The following is a 14243-nucleotide window of genomic DNA, read 5'->3' on the forward strand; positions in this document are numbered from 1 at the left end:
AAAATAAAAGTCCTGGATGTTGGCAACAGTGGGTGGGGAGAGAACTCTGATGTTTCCACAAATACACTTTCCAGTGCAGTGCAGGAATCAGTTACCTTCCACCACCCTGTCCTGATGAACATTTCTAATAGGCCATGCATGAGATTTTGACTTACATTAGAAAACTGCGTTTTGACAATCTTTACCTCAGATTCAAGGTGGATTAAAAAGTGGCTTCTCAGCACTCCTGGACTGGACATGGGCTGGTATCAGGAAGAGACTTCTTCTCTTTCATTCACCTACTATGAAGCGTTGGACCCAAACTCCAAACCCACATACACTCCTAACTGTAAAAATCTGCATTTCAGCACCCGCTGAGAACCCGTGTAGAACAGCACAAGTTTTGCTAATAGCTGTGCACATGAATTCCCCGCTGGATGGAGAAACATTTCATACCAGCAAATGGAGACCTGCTGCCGATACAGTGGAACCATCTTTTTAAAACTGTGAGCTATCTAGCCAGAAGGCTCTCTTGCTTGTATATGTTGTGTCTACCTTGGCTGTGGGTTCCAGGAGATGTGCCAGTAAATCTGTGTCAGTGAGAGTACTGATTTTCCTGCTCCTGAGCCAGTGGGGCTGTGCCAGGGAAACTTGGTGCTCAGGTCCTGCCTACCACAGCCTCAGTCCTCTTCCACTGCTCTCTGAGCAGGCTTTACAATAAGTGATGTGCAATGTCTCACCTCAGGCAACTCATCAAAGCTTCCCCCACATCGTTGGAGCTGCTGGGAAAACCAGTATTCCGCAAATTAGACACCTACTGTAAGGAACAGTGTTCCTCAGTAACAGGCATGATGATGCTATGAGTAATGATGGATCCATGTGTTAGCAGTACCTGGTATCAGCCACCTACTGGCTCGTTTCTTCTTTTGATAGAGGCTTTTCTCGTGTGGTTATGGATGAGTTGTACGTTTCGCATGTAAAGATGAATGTCTTTAAAGGAGCAAAAGGCAGAAGCTCTAGGGTCCTGGCTGCAACTGTGGAACAGACTCGACATTGACCATTAGGCTCTTTGCCTCGGTTTACCCCATTCATTGTATGAATAATGCCTATGTTGCAATCATGCTGCAAGGCAGAGTTCATGCTCTCATGGTGGTACTTTGGAGATGCCAAGCACCCCAGCAGATACCAGCACCATCAGCATACCAACGTATCTACACAGTGAACAAAAGCAGGCACAGATGCTAGCATAACGTTATGTATTTTGGTGCAAAATGAAATACAAATCTTGCCTTCTGTCCCTAGATTTCTTGTCAAACATTCATTGCTTCGCATGCTGAAGCAGTTAGCAATACAAAGCATATTTCTATCCTACTTTATCTTATTCTTTGAACAGAACTCGGCATAAAAAAAACCTGAAGAACCATGATTGAATCTTAATACAAAAAAAAAGGGCTGAAGTTACGTTCTCCTGGGATCATCTGTAGCAAAGCATAATAAGTTTCTCAATATCTGACCTAATTATATCTGTCCTTCTAAGTTTTGTTTCCCATAAGAGCTGAATGTCTATGGTTAAAAATAACATTTGAAACTCCTCCAAATTCCAGCAGAACTTTTTCAGCCTCTCTCAAATTTAATATCTATTTTAAATTTGGTTTAATTTTTCACCCAACGTTAAAAGTTACAATTCTGAGGCTGGCATTCTACTCTGTTATCCAGCTCCTAAAAACGCTTTGCTTAGATAAACTCAGGAGCTGGAGGAAAAACAAATAATAATTACATTACACATGTTTGTTTCATCGTGTTGGAGAAACACCACCACTGTTGAAACAAGTGACACGGAGGCGTGGAAGGAAGGATGACTCTGATTGAAAAGAGATTGGCTGCGCTACAAATACAGCTCCTGGGTCACACTGAGGTCTCTGCCACACAGTGTTGGGTGATTCTGCGATGGCTGTTGGCCGTGTTTGTCCCTGGGTAGGAATGATTGAGGGTGACGCAGGTCCAGGGCCCTGCAACCCACCAGTTCTGCTAAAGGCTCACCGTATCCGTGCAAAAACTGCTTTAATTGGGATGTTAGAATCCTTTGCACACTTCTCTTTCTGCTGGCCCTGTTATTGGGAAGCTGGCATGGACCCCAGGGCTGGGAGTGCCCAGAGTTAGGATCTACCTCAGGGGACAGCCAGACACCCTGGGGGTACTGAGAGCCCAGAGGAAGAGCATTCACCCTGCTGACCAGCACCACAAGGCTGAATTCCCTGTGTCTGCCAGGGGCAGTGAAATCAGGTGCAATGCATTTAAGAATACAAGCAAAAATTATAACTAATCCTGGGTTAATAAATGGTGGTTAATAAATAACACTATACAGCAGCCTTCCACATGAACAGGCCAGAAAGGAAAGCAGCCTGCAAACAGAGATCCAGGTGGGATTTTTGCATGGGAGATTCAAGTTCTGCTTTCTCTGTTTGACAGGTTTTTTTTGGCTTGTAAGGATGTGGAAGGAGAATCTGGAGATGAAAGTGAGCACTGCAGTCCCAGGCCTTGTCCCATGGTAAAGTCCTGCACCCATCACCCTGCTCTGGCCAGAAAGCCTCATCCCGAGGCTTCAGACATGGCACTGCCTGGAATGGCACATACAGGGACAGAGCTACCTGTGCACAGCCCAGCTCTCAGAACAGCCAGCACCATCTGTAATTGACCAGCCTTCTGCTTCAGGGTCTGATGGCCTTTAAGTGTCACGGCACACAAATGGGAACTGTTGGAAGAAATGGAGCAATGCGAGGCTCGATGTGATTTCAAAGATATGTCAGCCTGGTGTTTTCCCTAGTTTGTAGGGCAGGTTGAAGGCCGGGGCAGGCTGCCTGAATCCCCAACAGAGGCAGTTTGCTGTGTGAGGGCTGTGTGGAGGGGCAGCAGCTCCTCAGCAGGTCCTGCAGTGAGGAGGCCCAGTCCTATGAGCTGGTAGTGAAATCCCCATGGGCTGAGCTGGACTGAGCACTCCAGTTTCACCTTCCTTGCTGTAACCAAGCCCTGTCTATATGTGCAGAATCCAGCTTCAAGCTTGGCATCCTAATTTAGCAGAAGCATCTGACTTTTCCCTGAGAACTCATAAGATAGACGGGGCCATACCTTTGCTGTGCACTCCCTGGGGACAGAGTGTGGCTGTGAACCCCCAGCATCAGGACCCATCCATCTTCTGCCATGGGGAATTGGGGCAGAGCAACCTCCAGGCTCTCAGGAGCTCTAAAAGTTGCTAGCTGGGGGATGAGGAGACAGGCTCAGGCTGCTCCTGCCACAGGAAAGGGGAAGGAAGGGCAGCACTGAGGCGGAAAACCAGGCCTGCTGCCTCTGCTGCAGATAGGAAGGGAGAAGGCAGAAGTATTGCTGTGGGATGGGGCCCTGCTTTTGCCCCACACAGCAGCTGCTGCCCAGGATGTCAGCTCTCCTCTGGTAAAGCCATGGTGTTACTGCTGAAAGTCTGGCTGATACCACGGAGCCCTCCTGCTCTTCCCAGCGGTAGCATCCCATGGTGTTTGTCCCCTGAGCAAAGGAGGGGAGAAAGGCATGCAGCAGGGAGAGGAGTTCCTGACATGGGGAGGCAGCTGCTGCAGTTTGGGGCCAGAACATCTCAGTAATGCAAGGGAGAGACTCTGCAGGTGTAGTAGACACAAAGTGTCTCTGCTGGCTGTTTTCTAGCTGTTCTCCGTGGACAAGGAGAACTGAGTGTTGAACTGAGTTTTTCGACTTTTACTCAACTCTTCGGTTTGAAGAGTAAAGCAGAAATTAAGGATCCCAGGCCCTTTGTAAAGTTTAAAAATAGCCTTGATTTTGTACAACTGTTCTTTTTCACCTAGATGTTTTCTGATACAAGGGTGGCTTGTGAGCACTGAGCACAAGACGTTCTTTGATGATATATCACAGCCACTTTGGGAAGCAATAGATGCGAGAACTGCTATTATAGAAAAGCCAACATAGATTTATCTTTAGATAAGAAGACTACAGTGTTACTGATATTAGGCATCCCATATTGAGAAAGAACTGAGGAGACGGCATTCTTTTCCATAAATATTGAACATTTCCTAAAGCAGGATAGCCTTACGTGACGACGCTGGTCTGCAGCAATAGGTGCACACAAATGTTCACTTGCTCCTAGCAGAAATGTCAGCAACTCATTTCTAAATTGGGCACTTGCACCTGCATGTGTAATATTCCAAACATAGCAGGCGCTTCTGCCTGTTTTCCTATGTTTGACTTCAAAAATCTGTTCCTCGCTAGATTGAACTCATTACTTCTCAAATATCCTCTTCCATCAAGTTTTCTTGTGATGTTCATCCAGGATTTCTGAAGGATCAGTTCAGTTATTATGTTTTCCAATGTTATTTGTTTTAATCGTTCCATAACATTTTTCCCGTCTTCCCTTTCATTTCTATCTGATCCCCCAGTAAACTGTTACAATCCTGATACGCTGTTTTCATAGTTTCTCCAGCAATCTCTTTGAAGAGACCAGACGAACTAGACCATCCCCGGAGTGATGTAAAACATTTCCCTAATGCGGACATGATAAGCGCCAAGAAATTCCTCCCTTAGTGTGAGCATTTCCATCCTGCATTCACGTATGGCAGCAGCAGTTGGGGAGCAGTCTGTCCTTGCTGGAGACCCCCCGCTCCCAGAGAGGCATTCCTGCCCCTTAAGGTCACGGCATCTGCCTCTGCCAGTCCCAGCAAAGGGCTCTCCACCCCCAGATGTCACCTGCCAAGAGCCCATCGCAACAGATTCTTTTCAGCAACCTATGAAACAGTTGAGATAGCTGCTCTTAGTTTATTTTTGTGGCTAAATAGTGTCCAGATGCTTCTTTTCAAAGAATGGCATTCTTTTTCCTTTTATTCGGCGTCCAGAGAACCCAAGCAAGACCAAAGCAAAAAAGGTCTAAGCAGAGAGGCATAGAAATAGGATCCTCTCCCATGACAATTCTGGATTTCCAGCAGAGCTGCTCCTCAGTTGCTATAACAGCCCTTACACAATCGCTGCTCCTCTGCTCCACCCTCTCAGGAGATTGCAGCCACCTGAGCTCAGCCTCCCTCATGCACAAGGGCTGTGCACAGAGCAAAGGGCTGGTGCTGTGCCGTGGGGATGAGGAGAACCCTACAGAGCCCCTTCCTGGGCAAGCCCCCCTCTTCTTTTCCTCTCAAGGGAAGAGAAGAGAGAGCATCAGACAGGGCATACTGCAGTGGTGTCTTGACGCACGGTCAAGGTGCAAAGGCAGACATAAGACCTTGCAGCCCATCACAAAGCTGGCTGGGAGACAGGGGTCTGCCCACAGTGGCCTTTGCAGCCCACCGACCCCGTGCAGAACAGAGGTCCTCCTGTTTCCAGCCACTGTGGGTTTGCTGAAGGGAATGAAGATTTGCTCTCCTACCTCTATTTGTGAGAGCGTTCAAACACAAAAGTTAAAGCCAGGCTTATCCTCTCTTTTCTTTACATAAAAGCTCCCACTCAAAGCAGACGTGTTCTGCAAACTATTATCTCCTATATTGTTCAGAGTGGTTCTAATTTTTCCCACGTTGCTCAAAGCTCTATCCTCAGGTGACTGTTCTCTGAGCTTCTGCAGCTCTGCTTTACTTTTCAAATAAGATTTATCCATTAAAAAACAATTCCGCCGCTTTTTGCAGCTATCATTTTGTCACATATGGATTTATTCAATAAATGCTTTTAATAGCAACATTTCTAGGCTTTGTTTGTTGAGAGCTGTCAGGCTTTTACAAGCCAGGGTTGGCACAGGAGCTGAATAGCCTCTTTGTACCCAGGAGAGTTGCCTGCTGGTCATGACAGAGGTCCTGCACACACAACTAAATGAAGGGAAATTAAAAATATGAGTATCTACATAATTCACAGCCGGTAAATGGTGCAGAATATCAGGATTCCAGCAACATCCGGACCTCGGCAAATGCTTTAATAAAAAGCTGAGATGTGGCATTTTAATCTGCAATTCCAAGATTCACCCAAAGATCTAAAAGCTTAACGTAAGTATGGGGAGGGGGGAACTATATAAAGGCCATCAGGAAGAGCAAATTCAGCCTATCCAAGGGCACTGGGAAATAACAGCTGACAGGACAGAAAGGAGAGGTCAAGACCAGTATGCCAAAAATCTTGGGCTCCTGGGTCAGCCTGGAGTCAGGCAGCACTGCTCCTGTCCATCTGCTGCCTGCTCAGAGCAGGGCTCTGCAGCACTCTGGTCTCAGTGTGTGTGGCACCCACCCTGGCAGGAGCTCGCTCACATGTCTGCTGAGGAGCTGTAGGAGAAGGAGGTTGCTGTGAAAGGGAGCCAGTCTCTTCCTTTGTTCTGTTTTCCCCATCCCTTGATTTTTCTGAGTTCTTCAGATGTCCGTTGCGAAATCCTTGGCCCAAATTCTCCTCCTTGAAAGTGGTGCAGCACTAAGTTTTGCTACGGTGAAAATGAAAGAGAGAAGAGAACGTATTGCTTAACACTCTTTCATAGGTTTCCAAAAATGATAGACTGCTTTTGGTGCCTCTTTGGCCTTCCTTCGATGAAACATTTAATACATTCAGACATCAGGGGGATCTCTTTTTGCTCCCTGTCCTCCATAGCTCCCCTCCCCCCAGTCCCACAAGGACTTGCTAATTACATTCAGTACCCTGATATCTCCCTCTGACTACCTCTCTCTTCTGTGCTGCAGCTTGTGTACATTGTCGAGAGGAATCAGAGAGAGCAAAGAACCAAATAAAAAGAACCCTCCAGGAATACAGCGTTCGATTATACAAAGAAAACCCACAGTCAGATTGCTCATCCTTATTTCCCAGAGGATGCCTCGAATGTCTTTGTTCCTTGGCTTTGTTTAAGAATTTCCTTTTCTGGTAAATTCATTTTACCTATGAACTTCAGGCCGGGCTTTTGGTCACATTTACCCACTCTCCCATTACAGATGTCACACTTCACTCTGCCTCCAACAAACTGCTTAGGGCTGCTTTGTTCCCAGGCTCCAGGACCTTCCTTCCATCAGCTCTGGGCTTCCAGCAGGTTTTTCTCACCAATGACAAAGTGCCATAAATGCATTCCTGCTGATAAAAGTGATGTTGAGATCCCCGGAGAGGTCAGGAAAGGAATGAGCACGGGGCCCAAAGTCCCCTCTCATCTCTGACAGTGCTCTACCTGCCTCACGGACAAAGAGCACCTTCTGCTCCCAGAGTTCAGCCGGAGCCATCCTCCTCCATGCCAAAGTTACTATAAATAACTAGCTGCATAACTCTCAAACATATAAATGGGAAGTTCAGTGGCATATATAATCCACAACACGTTACAAGCTGCTCCCCTGAAATCCACAATTCCTATTACTCACGTTGTGTTATTTGTGCTTTGATATGTACAGTATTTTGCTTTCATGTAAAAGCTGTAAAATGGAGGCAGAAAATCCATCTACCCTTACACTTTTTTGCTGGGAATCTGATCTTACCTCTGGTTTGCTGCCCTCCCAGCTGTCTGGGGATTGTACCATTTACGCTGGAGCTCCTCCAAGATTAATGGCATCATCTGTACAGTTTTAAAAGCCTAATCTTGCTAAATCTCTTTGTTTTGAGATTTGATTGTGCCTGATCTTCATTATTTTAATTGTTTAATGTATTATAATTAAAGCTCAATTAGACCCAACAGATCCCAATTCAGCTCTCCATCCGTCACATCCATCTGCGAGCTGCGGGAAGCACAAGACAAGAAGGGTTGATCCCATGCTGGTTGTTCATTCCAGAGACCAGGTACTATTTTTTGCCACTGACTTATGTTTAACTGCAGGCAAGTCATCTGTCTTTCTGCTTCTCCAGGGGCCTCCAGCTTGCTGTACTGACAGCCTAACTGGGTCTCGGTACAGGCTGACATCTTTACACACAGTGTTATGGCAATAACAATGACAACCCACAGCCGTCCCCATATGCAGCTGCCAGCTAACTGGAGCAGGCTCCTGTTTATGTGCAGTACAGGAAGAAAGACCCCAGACACGGAAGCTTCTAAGTATGCATGTAGCCTCAGCATTAAGCACAGACACCTCCCTTCCCTTCCCTTCCCTTCCCTTCCCTTCCCTTCCCTTCCCTTCCCTTCCCTTCCCTTCCCTTCCCTTCCCTTCCCTTCCCTTCCCTTCCCTTCCCTTCCCTTCCCTTCCCTTCCCTTCCCTTCCCTTCCCTTCCCTTCCCTTCCCTTCCCTTCCCTTCCCTTCCCTTCCCTTCCCTTCCCTCCCACCTCTTATCAAGTTCTGGAAAGATTTTGGTGCAGGCACGTGTAGACAGATCCCTTCTGCCTTCCGTGCATGACGCAGCCCCATCAGAGCCATGCCAGCCATATCCTGAGCATGCTACTGCTGCCAGGTCCCCTGCACAAAGTCAGTGGTGCAGCCTCAGTCCTGCCTGCAACCTGGCATGAGGGAGAGAGACCCTCTTTGCCCAGAGTTAAGAGCCAGGTGCTTTTTCTGCAGTGAGGTGGAAGAAGAACGAGTGGGTGTCAAATTTTCCTTTCAAACAGTGAAGGAATTCCATAGAATCACAGACTCACAGAATCATAGAATTACCCAGGCTGGAAAAGACCTTGAAGACCATCAAGTCCAACCACAGCCTAACCATAGTACCCTAACTCTTACAACTATCTGCTAAATCTTTTCTCTGAGCACCACATCCAAATGGCTCTTAAACACATCCAGGGATGGCGACTCAACCACCTCCCTGGGGAGCCTATTCCAGTGCTTAACTACCCTTTCTGTAAGGAAGTGTTTCCTAACTTCCAGCCTAAACTTACCTTGGCGCAACTTGAGGCCATTTCCCCTCGTCCTGTCACTTGTCACCAGTGAGAAGAGACTTGTCCCACTCTCACTGCAAGCACCTTTCAGATACTGGAAAGTATAGAATGGCTTCGTTTGGAAGGGACTTGAACCTCCAGTTCCAACCCCCTGCTGTGGGCAGGGTTGATACCCACTAGATGAGGTTGCCCAGGGCCCCATCCAGTCTGGCTTTGAATGCCTTCAGAAAGTTGCCTGTCTTCTCTTCCCCATTACTTTAACTCAGCTCTTCAATGAAATGAGTATTTACCCAGGATTTGGAAGACCCAGATTCAATTCACTCCATCTTACAGGAGAGAAATCAATTTCTATAGGGTCTTGTTACCGGGCCCCACAAGGAGATCTTTAGCTAGAATTTGATAGGACAAGGGGTTCTGGCCTCACGTTGTGACAGGGGAGGTTCAGGTTGGATATCAGGAAAAACAATTGTCCGAATAAGTAGTGAGGAATTGGCACAGGCTGCCCAGGGAGGTGGTGGAGTCACCATCCCTGGAGGTGTTGAAGAGATGTGTAGATGTGGCACTGAGAGATGTGGTCAGTGGGCATGGTGGGAATGGGTCCATGGTTGGACGAGATGACCTTACTGGTCTTTTCCAAACAAAATGATTGTATGATTCTATATTTGTACAGAAATGAACAGCAGAATATCGATGCTGAGAGCAATGATGGATGCTGGACAGGGTTACAACCTTGTGGTGTCCTATCCAGTGAAAAATACTGTGCAAATCAAATAAGCTCTGGTTAGCTTTCCAAAGAATGTCAGCATTCCCTAGCACCTTTGTAGAAGCAGTAAGCGGTATGGAGAAAGACTGAAACCAACATACAGATAGCAAATTAACGTGAATTCATCATAAAAACAAGACGGGAAGAAACAAAGAGATGCAAAAATCTGCCATTTTCACCTCCACACAAAAAACACACACCGTGGTGCCCCTCCCCCCCTCCAGCCTGATCAAAAGCATTCCCTTCAGCACTGCAACCAGCACAATGTGTGAGGCTGCTCACTTGACATTAAGGAAGGTGTGCTCCAGAGAAGGTGCAAGCAGGGTGATGCTGGAGGAGCACATGCACTCGATTCAGAAAAATGCACGCATAGAATGAATGGGGATGTTACGGAATGAGCACCCTGTGAGCTCTGCGCTGCTCACAGGCCCTGTTTTTGCAGTGTCAGTGCAGACTCATCAGTCAGCCTTCCCTGAAAACATTTCAGAGATTCATTGAATGATTCTCCCCCCAAACACAAAGCAGTTTTAAATCACATGCAGGACAGACTCCTAATCTGAACCGGTTTTCAGTACTGCAAAATCTAATCGGAGAGTTTGCAGCTGTGAGGCCAGCAATTCGCACAGCCAGCCCTCTGCACAGCCAGCCCTGAGCACAAGCCAGCCGATGAGTTGCTCTTTGTTCTGCTGTCGGCGGAGCTGCTCAGCATTTGTGACTCAGGTGGGCAGAACACCACACACCCCAGTAGCCATGACCACAGACTAGGAGGGACCAAGCAGGAGCTATTGTTGCCAAGGGAGAATTTGTCAGAGCAAGAAGCTGGCTGGGGAAGGGAGGAGCAGCCCAAAAGCACGAGCGAGGCTGGTCTGTGGGACGAAGATCATTGGGGTGGGGGGGGTTGGGGGCGGAGTTTTTGGTTGGTGGATAAACACTAAGGCGTGGAGAAAGGGAGCTGAACGCCCCATTAAATGAATGCCTTGCAGAGCTCTCTGAACGTCCCCCTTGAGTGGCTGTTTCTTAGGTGAGATCACATTGGAGAGGTGACACACCAGAGATGTAAGCTGTTCGGTGAATGCAGGAGTGGTGCCAGGGGCTGTGTGAGAAGGGCATGCCTAGCAAACTCCCAAATCTCACACTGCGCAAGCTGCAGTAAAGGCCTTCAAATGACAGCTGAGGTACAGGCATGGCAGCCTGTTCTCTCCCCGGGAATCTGGAGGAAAAGCCTTCCCCAGCTTCATGCCTGCCTCTTTCAGGGGAAGGTCTGGCACTGCAGCCCAAGTACAAGTGCACCAGGAGCTTAAATGTTTCAGAAAAAATCAAATACTTAATCATGTTTGCTTCATCACCACCTATATCTGTAGGAGACAGAATAAACAGCCTGGAGAGCTTCTTGTTTTGTCATACGCTCATAGAATCCTTAGAGTCGGAAGGGACCTCTGAAGGCCGTCTAGTCCAACTCCCCTGCAATGAACCGGGACACATCAGGTTGCCCAGGCCCTGATCCAGCCTCACCTTGAAAGTCTCCAGGGACGGGGTATCAATCACATCTCTGGGCAACCTGTTCCAGTGCTTCACCACCCTCACTGTAAAAGTCTTTTTCCTTGTATCTAACCTAAGTCTACACTCTTTGAGCTGGAAGCCATTTTCCCTTGTTCTATCACCACAGACTCTGCAATGACTTGGTGCTAATAGCTGTTATGTTTGGTGCTAAATAGCTGTAGCATAGACATTACTGACTCATGTATTCAAGCATTCAAGCATAGAACCTCCTGCAGGTTCAGCAGCCATAGCGCTACCAAATGTCTACCCAGTCTTATGACCTGGTTATTAATTCCCCCATGTGCCTCTGCTTTCTGGTAGTCACAGGATGCAGTACAGCTCTTTCCCTCCTGTAAGATCATCTATGGAGTTCATCTGTAGCTGTGATTTTTACTACTTCTTTTTACACAGCTGAATTCTGAAGCTAGAAATGTTTCCACCTTCTTTTATTACCCTCCTTCGTTTTTGTTTTCACAACAGGTGAAACATTTTCTATGCTGTGTTTTTGGGGTTTTAGATTCTGTCTCCTGATCTTGTCCCTCCAGCTGTCATTGAGCGTTGGCAAAAATGTCCAGGTTTTCCCTAGAAGAGCATCCAATCCCCAGTTATGAGCTTTCCTGGTGCAAAGCTCCAAATCTGAGAACTGACACTGTGGGCACGAGCCTGCAAAAGTATAACCAGCCATGGTGATATTTTTCCTGTGAATGAAGTACGAGGGAAACAAGGTCGTAAAATCTGGATCAACACACTGGGTGAACCTGGTGAGGTATTTGCAGCATTCTGAAGTTCTTGTACAGCTACAATTGCTGCTTGCTTGCTGCTTATCATGCTGTTGAGATCATTTGATTACAGTCTAGCAGGTCTCTTAATTAGCCTAGCCAGAGGCCTACCAAGTTCGAAAGAAATGAATGTTTAACTCAGAAGTGAGGCATTAACTATTTGGGAGGTAAGAGAACCCATAAACTTGTTAGTCTCCTTCAGCAGTTTGACTTACTTCACATAAAAACCTCAGTAAAACAAGAGAATCCAGAAGTTAGGGGAGAAAAAGAAGCGTAGCTCCTCCAGACCTTATGCCAGGAGTTTTTACTTCAATGTTTTTTCCCCAAAGCCCATGGCTCAGTCTGTGCTAGATAAACAATGAGAAAGATTGGTTTGGTAGCTCTTGCCACGGCCTACAAGAAACAGAGCGGGATCTCAGTCCCTTCTTCACTCCAGGGTTTCTTCTATACGGCCAAAGGCATTTGCCTGAGAGCTTTGTCCCTACAGAACTTTATTATGCAGGACTGGGTGTAAATGTTGATTTGCTGCTGACCTTCAAACAACTGTAAAAGGGTAACGTGGCCACACTGCAAGCACTTCCACTAATGTTATACTTCCTGGGGTTTTACTATTATGTAAAACCAGGCAGGTTTCACAAGCAGGGACATTGCAGAGGAGCAGCTTTTATCACAGGACAGTACTTTGTGTGTACATATTCTCTGTTTTGACATCAACTCACTTGTGTTGTCCTGTTAAGATAACTGCCCACAGAAGATCTTCTAAAACTTTCTCATCTAGATAAGGCAACCATCTTGAGGAAAAGACCAAAAGGAGACAAGCAGTTTCTCTTTGTTGCTAAGCTAAACTAATTTGTAAAGAATACAACTCTCACATTGGTTTATAGAACACTAAAGACCCTACAAGACAGTCTTAAGCCTCTGTACTATACAGGAATATACTGCAAACTTTGTAGTGTTAGGTTGGATATACTATTTGACTTGTGAGCACCGTTTTTTTTAAAAAGGATAGAAAAAGTGCATTTGCTTAACTCTAGTTGACTTCCTCTAAATTAGATTCTTTAGACCCACCACACAACTGGATCTTGAAAATGTTGGGTAGCTGGTAGTGGGCGCAACAAGAATCCATAGACATTTAATGAGTGTGTATAGCAGAGCAGCAGATTCTCCAGTCAGGATGGAAAGGGGTCAGTACCAATTAGTTTTGTTACAGCTCTTGACACACACATCTTAACTGCCCAGTTGAACTTCTTTGGATGAAGAAATAGCTATTAACTGGCTCCCAACAGGGTATATCTGAGACCTCGTTACTAAATCAGACAAAATCTGTATGCCTGTTAAGTTACAGGAGTTGATAGTGAGCCAGGAGATCAAGGGGGAATACGAAGATAGTAACAGACTCTGGAGATTCTGGGAGGAAAAAAGGTGTTTGGGAAGGGACGGAGGAAGAAGAGGAAAGAAAAGACAGCCAAGTTGCTCTGCAAGAAATAAACCAAACAAAGTTTGATTGGGTTTGGTTTATTGTTTTCATGGACTTGTATTCTTTGTCTCCTAAAACCTCCTTTGCTATAATAGCCCTTCAGTAACTTGGTTTAGTAGCTTAGTGGGAAGTAATGGCGATAAGAGGACGCTTGGACTAGATGATCTTGTAGGTCCTTTCCAACCTTGTGATTCTATGATTCTAACCTCAGGTTCTCTTCTGAAACCCACCCTCCATGTAGGGCACGTGCTATGCTCAATCAAAATCATTGAGCATACTCTGGCTGGCTAGCTGCTCTCAACTGCTATATAAAGGCTAGCTTCCACCTGCCTTTCCACAGTGCTGGCATTTAATTATGCTCCTTGTCCTCTGTACAGCTGTAGTTTTTCACAAACCTTATTTATCTTGAGATTGCAGCTCATCTTTCCAATTTGTTGAAATGGAGTACCAAAGTGTTTAAGGGGAATTGCTGAATGTACAGAGAGATAAACAATACAATGTCATAAACTTAATTTCAAAGGCAACCAGGCTAAAAAAACTGCCAGTTTTTAATTTCTGATCCTGTTCATGCCAAATGTTGTCTAACATTTCAGCAGCAATCTGTGGCCCTGAGAGCCTCTTTCAATACCCTATCAAGAATATAAAATAAATTGTGATAAATGTAGTCAGTATAAAACAAAATGAGTTGAAATTGGTTGCTGGGATGCAAAACTGAAGTTGACAGGCAGTCGAGAGGAAACTTGCATAAAAATGCTTATTTCATGTATTTCTTTGGGGTTTAGCAGCCTGGAGCTGTCAAGATGGTTTTGCACATGCTCGGCAGCAAAAACAAGGGAACAAAGAGATTTTACCAGAGAAAAATGTAAATTCCTACAGTATTAAGCAAACCTTCAAGGTTATAAATGTTATTAATGC

Source organism: Excalfactoria chinensis, chromosome 2 (assembly GCF_039878825.1).
Source record: "Excalfactoria chinensis isolate bCotChi1 chromosome 2, bCotChi1.hap2, whole genome shotgun sequence".
Classification (NCBI taxonomy): Eukaryota; Metazoa; Chordata; class Aves; order Galliformes; family Phasianidae; genus Excalfactoria; species Excalfactoria chinensis.